Raw genomic sequence first — 10,996 nt, forward strand, 5'->3', positions numbered from 1 at the left:
GGTTACGGTTACGGTTACGGTTACGGTTACGGTTACGGTTAAGTGCATGCCATGCACAGCTGAGGTTTAGAGTTGCGTTTAAGGTTAGGCCTCGTAGGATTAGGGTTAGGGTTAAGGTTAGGATTAGGGTTAGGGTTAGGGTTACAGTTAGGGTTAGGGTTAGGGTTAACTGCATGCCATGCACAGCTGAGGTTTAGAGTTCCGTTTTGGGTTAGGCCTCTTAGGGTCAGGGTTAGGGTTAGGGTTAGGGTTAGGGTTAGGGTTAGGGTTAGGGTTAGGGTTAGGGTTAGGTACATGCCATGCACAGCTGAGGTTTAGAGTTCCGTCAAGGGTTAGGCCTCTTAGGGTCAGGATTAGGGTTCGGGTTAGGGTTAGGGTTAGGGTTAGGGTTAGGGTTAGGTTTAGGGTTATGTACCTGCCATGAACAGCTGAGGTTTAGAGTTGCGTCTAGGGTTAGGACTCTTAAAGTCAGGGTTAGGGTTAGGTTTAGGATTAGGGTTAGGGTTAGGGTTAGGGTTAGGGTTAGGGTTAGGGTTAGGGTTAGGGTTAGGGTTAGGGTTAGGTACATGCCATGCACAGCTGACGTTTAGAGTTCCGTTTTGGGTTCGGCCTCTTAGGGTCAGGGTTAGGGTTAGGGTTAGGGTTAGGGTTAGGGTTACGTACATGCCATGCACAGCTGAGGTTTAGAGTTGCATTTAGGGTTAGGCCTCTTAGGGTTAGGGTTAGGGTTAGGGTTATGTACATGCCATGCACAGCTGAGGTTTAGAGTTCCGTTAAGGGTTAGGACCCTTAGGGTCAGGATTAGGGTTAGGGTTAGGGTTAGGGTTAGGGTTAGGGTTACGGTTAGGGTTAGGGTTAGGGTTAGGGTTAGGGTTAGGGTTAGGGTTAGGGTTAGGGTTAGAGTTACGTACATGCCATGCACAGCTGAGGTTTAGAGTTCCGTTTAGGGTTAGGCCTCTTAGGGTTAGGGTTAAGGTTAGGGTTAGGGTTAGGGTTAGGGTTAAGAGCATGCCATGCACAGCTGAGGTTTAGAGTTGCGTTTTGGGTTAGGTCACTTAGGGTTAGGGTTAGGGTTAAGGTTAGGGTTAGGGTTAGGGTTAGGGTTAGGGTTAGGGTTAGTGTTAACTGCATGCCATGCACAGCTGAGGTTTGGAGTTCCGTTTTGGGTTAGGCCTCTTAGGGTCAGGGTTAGGGTTAGGGTTAGGGTTAGGGTTAGGGTTAGGGTTAGGTACATGCCATGCACAGCTGAGGTTTAGAGTTCCGTCAAGGGTTAGGCCTCTTAGGGTCAGGATTAGGGTTAGGTTTAGGGTTAGGGTTAGGGATTGGTTTAGGGTTAGGGTTAGGGTTATGTAACTGCCCTGCACAGCTGAGGTTTAGAGTTCCGTTTAGGCTTAGGTCTCTTAGGGTTAGGGTTAAGTTTAGGGTTAGGTTTAGGGTTAGGGTTAGGGTTAGGGTTAGGGTTAGGGTTAGGGTTAAGTGCATGCCATGCACAACTGAGGTTTAGAGTTCCGTTTTGTGTTAGGCCTCTTAGGGTCAGCGTTAGGGTTAGGGTTAGGGTTAGGGTTAGGGTTACGTACATGCCATGCACAGCTGAGGTTTAGAGTTGCGTTTAGGGTTAGGCCACGTAGGATTAGGGTTAGGGTTACGGTTAGGATTACGGTTAGGGTTAGGGTTACAGTTAGGGTTAGGGTTAGGGTTAACTGCATGCCATGCACAGTTGAGGTTTAGAGTTCCATTTTGGGTTAGGCCTCTTAGGGTCAGGGTTAGGGTTAGGGTTAGGGTTAGGGTTAGGGTTAGGGTTAGGGTTAGGGTTAGGGTTAGGGTTAGGGTTAGGGTTAGGGTTAGGGTTAGGGTTAGGTACATGCCATGCACAGCTGAGGTTTAGAGTTCCGTCAAGGGTTAGGCCTCTTAGGGTCAGGATTAGGGTTCGGGTTAGGGTTAGGGTTAGGGTTAGGGTTAGTGTTAGGTTTAGGGTTATGTACCTGCCATGAACAGCTGAGGTTTAGAGTTGCGTCTAGGGTTAGGACTCTTAAAGTCAGGGTTAGGGTTAGGTTTAGGATTAGGGTTAGGGTTAGGGTTAGGGTTAGGGTTAGGGTTAGGGTTAGGTACATGCCATGCACAGCTGACGTTTAGAGTTCCGTTTTGGGTTCGGCCTCTTAGGGTCAGGGTTAGGGTTAGGGTTAGGGTTAGGGTTAGGGTTACGTACATGCCATGCACAGCTGAGGTTTAGAGTTGCATTTAGGGTTAGGCCTCTTAGGGTTAGGGTTAGGGTTAGGGTTATGTACATGCCATGCACAGCTGAGGTTTAGAGTTCCGTTTAGGGTTAGGACCCTTAGGGTCAGGATTAGGGTTAGGGTTAGGGTTAGGGTTAGGGTTAGGGTTAGGGTTAGGGTTAGAGTTACGTACATGCCATGCACAGCTGAGGTTTAGAGTTGCGTTTAGGGTTAGGCCTCTTAGGGTTAGGGTTAAGGTTAGGGTTAGGGTTAGGGTTAGGGTTACGTACATGCCATGCACAGCTGAGGTTTAGAGTTGCGTTTAGGGTTAGGCCTCTTAGGGTTAGGGTTAGGGTTAGGGTTAGGGTTAGGGTTAGGGTTATGTACATGCCATGCACAGCTGAGGTTTAGAGTTCCGTCAAGGGGTAGGCCCCATAGGGTCAGGATTAGAGTTAGGGTTAGGGTTAGGGTTAGGGTTAGTGTTAGGGTTAGGGTTAGGGTTAGGGTTAGGGTTAAGTGCATGCAATGCGCAGCTGAGGTTTAGAGTTCCGTTTTGGGTTAGGCCTCGTAGGGTCAGGGTTAGTGTTAGGATTAGGGTTAGGGTTAGGGTTAGGGTTAGGGTTATGTACATGCCATGCACAGCTGAGGTTTAGAGTTCCGTCAAGGGGTAGGCCCCATAGGGTGAGGATTAGAGTTAGGGTTAGGGTTAGGGTTAGGGTTAGGGTTAGGGTTATTGTTAGGGTTAGGGTTAGGGTTAGGGTTAGGGTTAAGTGCATGCAATGCGCAGCTGAGGTTTAGAGTTCCGTTTTGGGTTAGGCCTCGTAGGGTCAGGGTTAGTGTTAGGATTAGGGTTAGGGTTAGGGTTAGGGTTAGGGTTAAGGTTAGGGTTAGGGTTAGGGTTAGGGTTAAGAGCATGCCATGCACAGCTGAGGTTTAGAGTTCCGTCAAGGGTTAGGCCCCTTAGGGTCAGGATTAGAGTTAGGGTTAGGGTTAGCGTTAGGGTTAGGGTTACGGTTAGGGTTAGGGTTAGGGTTAGGGTTAGGGTTAAGTGCATGCCATGCACAGCTGAGGTTTAGAGTTCCGTTTTGGGTTAGGCCTCTTAGGGTCAGGGTTAGTGTTAGGGTTAGCGTTAGGGTTAAGGTTAGGGTTAGGGTTAGGGTTAGGGTTTCCTACATGCCATGCACAGCTGAGGTTTAGAGTTGCGTTTAGGGTTAGGCCTCTAAGGGTTAGGGTTAAGGTTAGGGTTAGGGTTAGGGTTAGGGTTAGCGTTAGGGTTAGGGTTAGGGTTACGGTTAGGGTTAGGGTTACGGTTACGGTTACGGTTACGGTTACGGTTACGGTTACGGTTACGGTTACGGTTAAGTGCATGCCATGCACAGCTGAGGTTTAGAGTTGCGTTTAGGGTTAGGCCTCTTAGGGTTAGGGTTAGGGTTAAGGTTAGGATTAGGGTTAGGGTTAGGGTTAGAGTTAGGGTTAGGGTTAGGGTTAGAGTTACGTACATGCCATGCACAGCTGAGGTTTAGAGTTGCGTTTAGGGTTAGGCCTCTTAGGGTTAGGGTTAAGGTTAGGGTTAGGGTTAAGAGCATGCCATGCACAGCTGAGGTTTAGAGTTGCGTTTTGGGTTAGGTCACTTAGGGTTAGGGTTAGGGTTAAGGTTAGGGTTAGGGTTAGGGTTAGGGTTAGGGTTAGGGTTAGTGTTAACTGCATGCCATGCACAGCTGAGGTTTGGAGTTCCGTTTTGGGTTAGGCCTCTTAGGGTCAGGGTTAGGGTTAGGGTTAGGGTTAGGGTTAGGGTTAGGGTTAGGGTTACGTACATGCCATGCACAGCTGAGGTTTAGAGTTCCGTCAAGGGTTAGGACCCTTAGAGTCAGGATTAGGGTTAGGGTTAGGGTTAGGGTTAGGGTTAGGGTTAGGGTTAGGGTTAGGGTTAAGTGCATGCCATGCACAGCTGAGGTTTAGAGTTCCGTTTTGTGTTAGGCCTCTTAGGGTCAGGGTTAGGGTTAGGTTTAGGGTTAGGGTTAGGGTTACGTACATGCCATGCACAACTGAGGTTTAGAGTTGCGTTTAGGGTTAGGCCTCTTAGGGTTAGGGTTAGGGTTAGGGTTAGGGTTACGGTTAGGTTTAGGGTTAGGGTTAGGGTTACGGTTACGGTTACGGTTACGGTTACGGTTACGGTTACGGTTACGGTTAAGTGCATGCCATGCACAGCTGAGGTTTAGAGTTGCGTTTAAGGTTAGGCCTCGTAGGATTAGGGTTAGGGTTAAGGTTAGGATTAGGGTTAGGGTTAGGGTTACAGTTAGGGTTAGGGTTAGGGTTAACTGCATGCCATGCACAGCTGAGGTTTAGAGTTCCGTTTTGGGTTAGGCCTCTTAGGGTCAGGGTTAGGGTTAGGGTTAGGGTTAGGGTTAGGGTTAGGGTTAGGGTTAGGGTTAGGGTTAGGTACATGCCATGCACAGCTGAGGTTTAGAGTTCCGTCAAGGGTTAGGCCTCTTAGGGTCAGGATTAGGGTTCGGGTTAGGGTTAGGGTTAGGGTTAGGGTTAGGGTTAGGTTTAGGGTTATGTACCTGCCATGAACAGCTGAGGTTTAGAGTTGCGTCTAGGGTTAGGACTCTTAAAGTCAGGGTTAGGGTTAGGTTTAGGATTAGGGTTAGGGTTAGGGTTAGGGTTAGGGTTAGGGTTAGGGTTAGGGTTAGGTACATGCCATGCACAGCTGACGTTTAGAGTTCCGTTTTGGGTTCGGCCTCTTAGGGTCAGGGTTAGGGTTAGGGTTAGGGTTAGGGTTAGGGTTACGTACATGCCATGCACAGCTGAGGTTTAGAGTTGCATTTAGGGTTAGGCCTCTTAGGGTTAGGGTTAGGGTTAGGGTTATGTACATGCCATGCACAGCTGAGGTTTAGAGTTCCGTTTAGGGTTAGGACCCTTAGGGTCAGGATTAGGGTTAGGGTTAGGGTTAGGGTTAGGGTTAGGGTTAGGGTTAGGGTTAGAGTTACGTACATGCCATGCACAGCTGAGGTTTAGAGTTGCGTTTAGGGTTAGGCCTCTTAGGGTTAGGGTTAAGGTTAGGGTTAGGGTTAGGGTTAGGGTTAAGAGCATGCCATGCACAGCTGAGGTTTAGAGTTCCGTTTAGGCTTAGGTCTCTTAGGGTTAGGGTTAAGTTTAGGGTTAGGTTTAGGGTTAGGGTTAGGGTTAGGGTTAGGGTTAGGGTTAGGGTTAAGTGCATGCCATGCACAACTGAGGTTTAGAGTTCCGTTTTGGGTTAGGCCTCTTAGGGTCAGGGTTAGGGTTAGGGTTAGGGTTAGGGTTAGGGTTACGTACATGCCATGCACAGCTGAGGTTTAGAGTTGCGTTTAGGGTTAGGCCTCTTAGGGTTAGGGTTAGGGTTAGGGTTAGGGTTAGGGTTAGGGTTATGTACATGCCATGCACAGCTGAGGTTTAGAGTTCCGTCAAGGGGTAGGCCCCATAGGGTCAGGATTAGAGTTAGGGTTAGGGTTAGGGTTAGGGTTAGTGTTAGGGTTAGGGCTAGGGTTAGGGTTAGGGTTAAGTGCATGCAATGCGCAGCTGAGGTTTAGAGTTCCGTTTTGGGTTAGGCCTCGTAGGGTCAGGGTTAGTGTTAGGATTAGGGTTAGGGTTAGGGTTAGGGTTAGGGTTATGTACATGCCATGCACAGCTGAGGTTTAGAGTTCCGTCAAGGGGTAGGCCCCATAGGGTCAGGATTAGAGTTAGGGTTAGGGTTAGGGTTAGGGTTAGGGTTAGGGTTAGTGTTAGGGTTAGGGTTAGGGTTAGGGTTAGGGTTAAGTGCATGCAATGCGCAGCTGAGGTTTAGAGTTCCGTTTTGGGTTAGGCCTCGTAGGGTCAGGGTTAGTGTTAGGATTAGGGTTAGGGTTAGGGTTAGGGTTAGAGTTAGGGTTAGGGTTAGGGTTAGAGTTACGTACATGCCATGCACAGCTGAGGTTTAGAGTTGCGTTTAGGGTTAGGCCTCTTAGGGTTAGGGTTAAGGTTAGGGTTAGGGTTAAGAGCATGCCATGCACAGCTGAGGTTTAGAGTTGCGTTTTGGGTTAGGTCACTTAGGGTTAGGGTTAGGGTTAAGGTTAGGGTTAGGGTTAGGGTTAGGGTTAGGGTTAGGGTTAGTGTTAACTGCATGCCATGCACAGCTGAGGTTTGGAGTTCCGTTTTGGGTTAGGCCTCTTAGGGTCAGGGTTAGGGTTAGGGTTAGGGTTAGGGTTAGGGTTAGGGTTAGGGTTACGTACATGCCATGCACAGCTGAGGTTTAGAGTTCCGTCAAGGGTTAGGACCCTTAGAGTCAGGATTAGGGTTAGGGTTAGGGTTAGGGTTAGGGTTAGGGTTAGGGTTAGGGTTAGGGTTAAGTGCATGCTATGCACAGCTGAGGTTTAGAGTTCCGTTTTGTGTTAGGCCTCTTAGGGTCAGGGTTAGGGTTAGGTTTAGGGTTAGGGTTAGGGTTACGTACATGCCATGCACAGCTGAGGTTTAGAGTTGCGTTTAGGGTTAGGCCTCTTAGGGTTAGGGTTAGGGTTAGGGTTAGGGTTACGGTTAGGTTTAGGGTTAGGGTTAGGGTTACGGTTACGGTTACGGTTACGGTTACGGTTACGGTTACGGTTACGGTTACGGTTAAGTGCATGCCATGCACAGCTGAGGTTTAGAGTTGCGTTTAAGGTTAGGCCTCGTAGGATTAGGGTTAGGGTTAAGGTTAGGATTAGGGTTAGGGTTAGGGTTACAGTTAGGGTTAGGGTTAGGGTTAACTGCATGCCATGCACAGCTGAGGTTTAGAGTTCCGTTTTGGGTTAGGCCTCTTAGGGTCAGGGTTAGGGTTAGGGTTAGGGTTAGGGTTAGGGTTAGGGTTAGGGTTAGGGTTAGGGTTAGGGTTAGGTACATGCCATGCACAGCTGAGGTTTAGAGTTCCGTCAAGGGTTAGGCCTCTTAGGGTCAGGATTAGGGTTCGGGTTAGGGTTAGGGTTAGGGTTAGGGTTAGGGTTAGGGTTAGGTTTAGGGTTATGTACCTGCCATGAACAGCTGAGGTTTAGAGTTGCGTCTAGGGTTAGGACTCTTAAAGTCAGGGTTAGGGTTAGGTTTAGGATTAGGGTTAGGGTTAGGGTTAGGGTTAGGGTTAGGGTTAGGGTTAGGGTTAGGGTTAGGTACATGCCATGCACAGCTGACGTTTAGAGTTCCGTTTTGGGTTCGGCCTCTTAGGGTCAGGGTTAGGGTTAGGGTTAGGGTTAGGGTTAGGGTTACGTACATGCCATGCACAGCTGAGGTTTAGAGTTGCATTTAGGGTTAGGCCTCTTAGGGTTAGGGTTAGGGTTAGGGTTATGTACATGCCATGCACAGCTGAGGTTTAGAGTTCCGTTAAGGGTTAGGACCCTTAGGGTCAGGATTAGGGTTAGGGTTAGGGTTAGGGTTAGGGTTAGGGTTAGGGTTAGGGTTAGGGTTAGGGTTAGGGTTAGGTACATGCCATGCACAGCTGAGGTTTAGAGTTCCGTCAAGGGTTAGGCCTCTTAGGGTCAGGATTAGGGTTAGGTTTAGGGTTAGGGTTAGGGATTGGTTTAGGGTTAGGGTTAGGGTTATGTAACTGCCCTGCACAGCTGAGGTTTAGAGTTCCGTTTAGGCTTAGGTCTCTTAGGGTTAGGGTTAAGTTTAGGGTTAGGTTTAGGGTTAGGGTTAGGGTTAGGGTTAGGGTTAGGGTTAGGGTTAAGTGCATGCCATGCACAACTGAGGTTTAGAGTTCCGTTTTGTGTTAGGCCTCTTAGGGTCAGCGTTAGGGTTAGGGTTAGGGTTAGGGTTAGGGTTACGTACATGCCATGCACAGCTGAGGTTTAGAGTTGCGTTTAGGGTTAGGCCACGTAGGATTAGGGTTAGGGTTACGGTTAGGATTACGGTTAGGGTTAGGGTTACAGTTAGGGTTAGGGTTAGGGTTAACTGCATGCCATGCACAGCTGAGGTTTAGAGTTCCATTTTGGGTTAGGCCTCTTAGGGTCAGGGTTAGGGTTAGGGTTAGGGTTAGGGTTAGGGTTAGGGTTAGGGTTAGGGTTAGGGTTAGGGTTAGGGTTAGGGTTAGGGTTAGGTACATGCCATGCACAGCTGAGGTTTAGAGTTCCGTCAAGGGTTAGGCCTCTTAGGGTCAGGATTAGGGTTCGGGTTAGGGTTAGGGTTAGGGTTAGGTTAGTGTTAGGTTTAGGGTTATGTACCTGCCATGAACAGCTGAGGTTTAGAGTTGCGTCTAGGGTTAGGACTCTTAAAGTCAGGGTTAGGGTTAGGTTTAGGATTAGGGTTAGGGTTAGGGTTAGGGTTAGGGTTAGGGTTAGGGTTAGGGTTAGGGTTAGGTACATGCCATGCACAGCTGACGTTTAGAGTTCCGTTTTGGGTTCGGCCTCTTAGGGTCAGGGTTAGGGTTAGGGTTAGGGTTAGGGTTAGGGTTACGTACATGCCATGCACAGCTGAGGTTTAGAGTTGCATTTAGGGTTAGGCCTCTTAGGGTTAGGGTTAGGGTTAGGGTTATGTACATGCCATGCACAGCTGAGGTTTAGAGTTCCGTTTAGGGTTAGGACCCTTAGGGTCAGGATTAGGGTTAGGGTTAGGGTTAGGGTTAGGGTTAGGGTTAGGGTTAGGGTTAGAGTTACGTACATGCCATGCACAGCTGAGGTTTAGAGTTGCGTTTAGGGTTAGGCCTCTTAGGGTTAGGGTTAAGGTTAGGGTTAGGGTTAGGGTTAGGGTTAAGAGCATGCCATGCACAGCTGAGGTTTAGAGTTCCGTTTAGGCTTAGGTCTCTTAGGGTTAGGGTTAAGTTTAGGGTTAGGTTTAGGGTTAGGGTTAGGGTTAGGGTTAGGGTTAGGGTTAGGGTTAGGGTTAAGTGCATGCCATGCACAACTGAGGTTTAGAGTTCCGTTTTGGGTTAGGCCTCTTAGGGTCAGGGTTAGGGTTAGGGTTAGGGTTAGGGTTAGGGTTACGTACATGCCATGCACAGCTGAGGTTTAGAGTTGCGTTTAGGGTTAGGCCTCTTAGGGTTAGGGTTAGGGTTAGGGTTAGGGTTAGGGTTAGGGTTATGTACATGCCATGCACAGCTGAGGTTTAGAGTTCCGTCAAGGGGTAGGCCCCATAGGGTCAGGATTAGAGTTAGGGTTAGGGTTAGGGTTAGGGTTAGTGTTAGGGTTAGGGTTAGGGTTAGGGTTAGGGTTAAGTGCATGCAATGCGCAGCTGAGGTTTAGAGTTCCGTTTTGGGTTAGGCCTCGTAGGGTCAGGGTTAGTGTTAGGATTAGGGTTAGGGTTAGGGTTAGGGTTAAGGTTAGGGTTAGGGTTAGGGTTAGGGTTAAGAGCATGCCATGCACAGCTGAGGTTTAGAGTTCCGTCGAGGGTTAGGCCCCTTAGGGTCAGGATTAGAGTTAGGGTTAGGGTTAGCGTTAGGGTTAGGGTTACGGTTAGGGTTAGGGTTAGGGTTAGGGTTAGGGTTAAGTGCATGCCATGCACAGCTGAGGTTTAGAGTTCCGTTTTGGGTTAGGCCTCTTAGGGTCAGGGTTAGGGTTAGGGTTAGCGTTAGGGTTAAGGTTAGGGTTAGGGTTAGGGTTAGGGTTTCCTACATGCCATGCACAGCTGAGGTTTAGAGTTGCGTTTAGGGTTAGGCCTCTAAGGGTTAGGGTTAAGGTTAGGGTTAGGGTTAGGGTTAGGGTTAGCGTTAGGGTTAGGGTTAGGGTTACGGTTAGGGTTAGGGTTACGGTTACGGTTACGGTTACGGTTACGGTTACGGTTACGGTTACGGTTAAGTGCATGCCATGCACAGCTGAGGTTTAGAGTTGCGTTTAGGGTTAGGCCTCTTAGGGTTAGGGTTAGGGTTAAGGTTAGGATTAGGGTTAGGGTTAGGGTTAGAGTTAGGGTTAGGGTTAGGGTTAGAGTTACGTACATGCCATGCACAGCTGAGGTTTAGAGTTGCGTTTAGGGTTAGGCCTCTTAGGGTTAGGGTTAAGGTTAGGGTTAGGGTTAAGAGCATGCCATGCACAGCTGAGGTTTAGAGTTGCGTTTTGGGTTAGGTCACTTAGGGTTAGGGTTAGGGTTAAGGTTAGGGTTAGGGTTAGGGTTAGGGTTAGGGTTAGTGTTAACTGCATGCCATGCACAGCTGAGGTTTGGAGTTCCGTTTTGGGTTAGGCCTCTTAGGGTCAGGGTTAGGGTTAGGGTTAGGGTTAGGGTTAGGGTTAGGGTTAGGGTTACGTACATGCCATGCACAGCTGAGGTTTAGAGTTGCGTTTAGGGTTAGGCCTCTTAGGGTCAGGATTAGGGTTAGGGTTAGGGTTAGGGTTAGGGTTAGGGTTAGGGTTAGGGTTAGGTACATGCCATGCACAGCTGAGGTTTAGAGTTCCGTCAAGGGTTAGGCCTCTTAGGGTCAGGATTAGGGTTAGGTTTAGGGTTAGGGTTAGGGATTGGTTTAGGGTTAAGGTTAGGGTTATGTAACTGCCCTGCACAGCTGAGGTTTAGAGTTCCGTTTAGGCTTAGGTCTCTTAGGGTTAGGGTTAAGTTTAGGGTTAGGTTTAGGGTTAGGGTTAGGGTTAGGGTTAGGGTTAGGGTTAGGGTTAAGTGCATGCCATGCACAACTGAGGTTTAGAGTTCCGTTTTGTGTTAGGCCTCTTAGGGTCAGGGTTAGGGTTAGGGTTAGGGTTAGGGTTAGGGTTACGTACATGCCATGCACAGCTGAGGTTTAGAGTTGCGTTTAGGGTTAGGCCTCTTAGGGTCAGGGTTAGGGTTAGGGTTAGGGTTAGGGTTACGTACATGCCATGCACAGCTGA

Source organism: Falco peregrinus, unplaced genomic scaffold (assembly GCF_023634155.1).
Source record: "Falco peregrinus isolate bFalPer1 unplaced genomic scaffold, bFalPer1.pri scaffold_24, whole genome shotgun sequence".
In the NCBI taxonomy this organism is placed as follows: domain Eukaryota; kingdom Metazoa; phylum Chordata; class Aves; order Falconiformes; family Falconidae; genus Falco; species Falco peregrinus.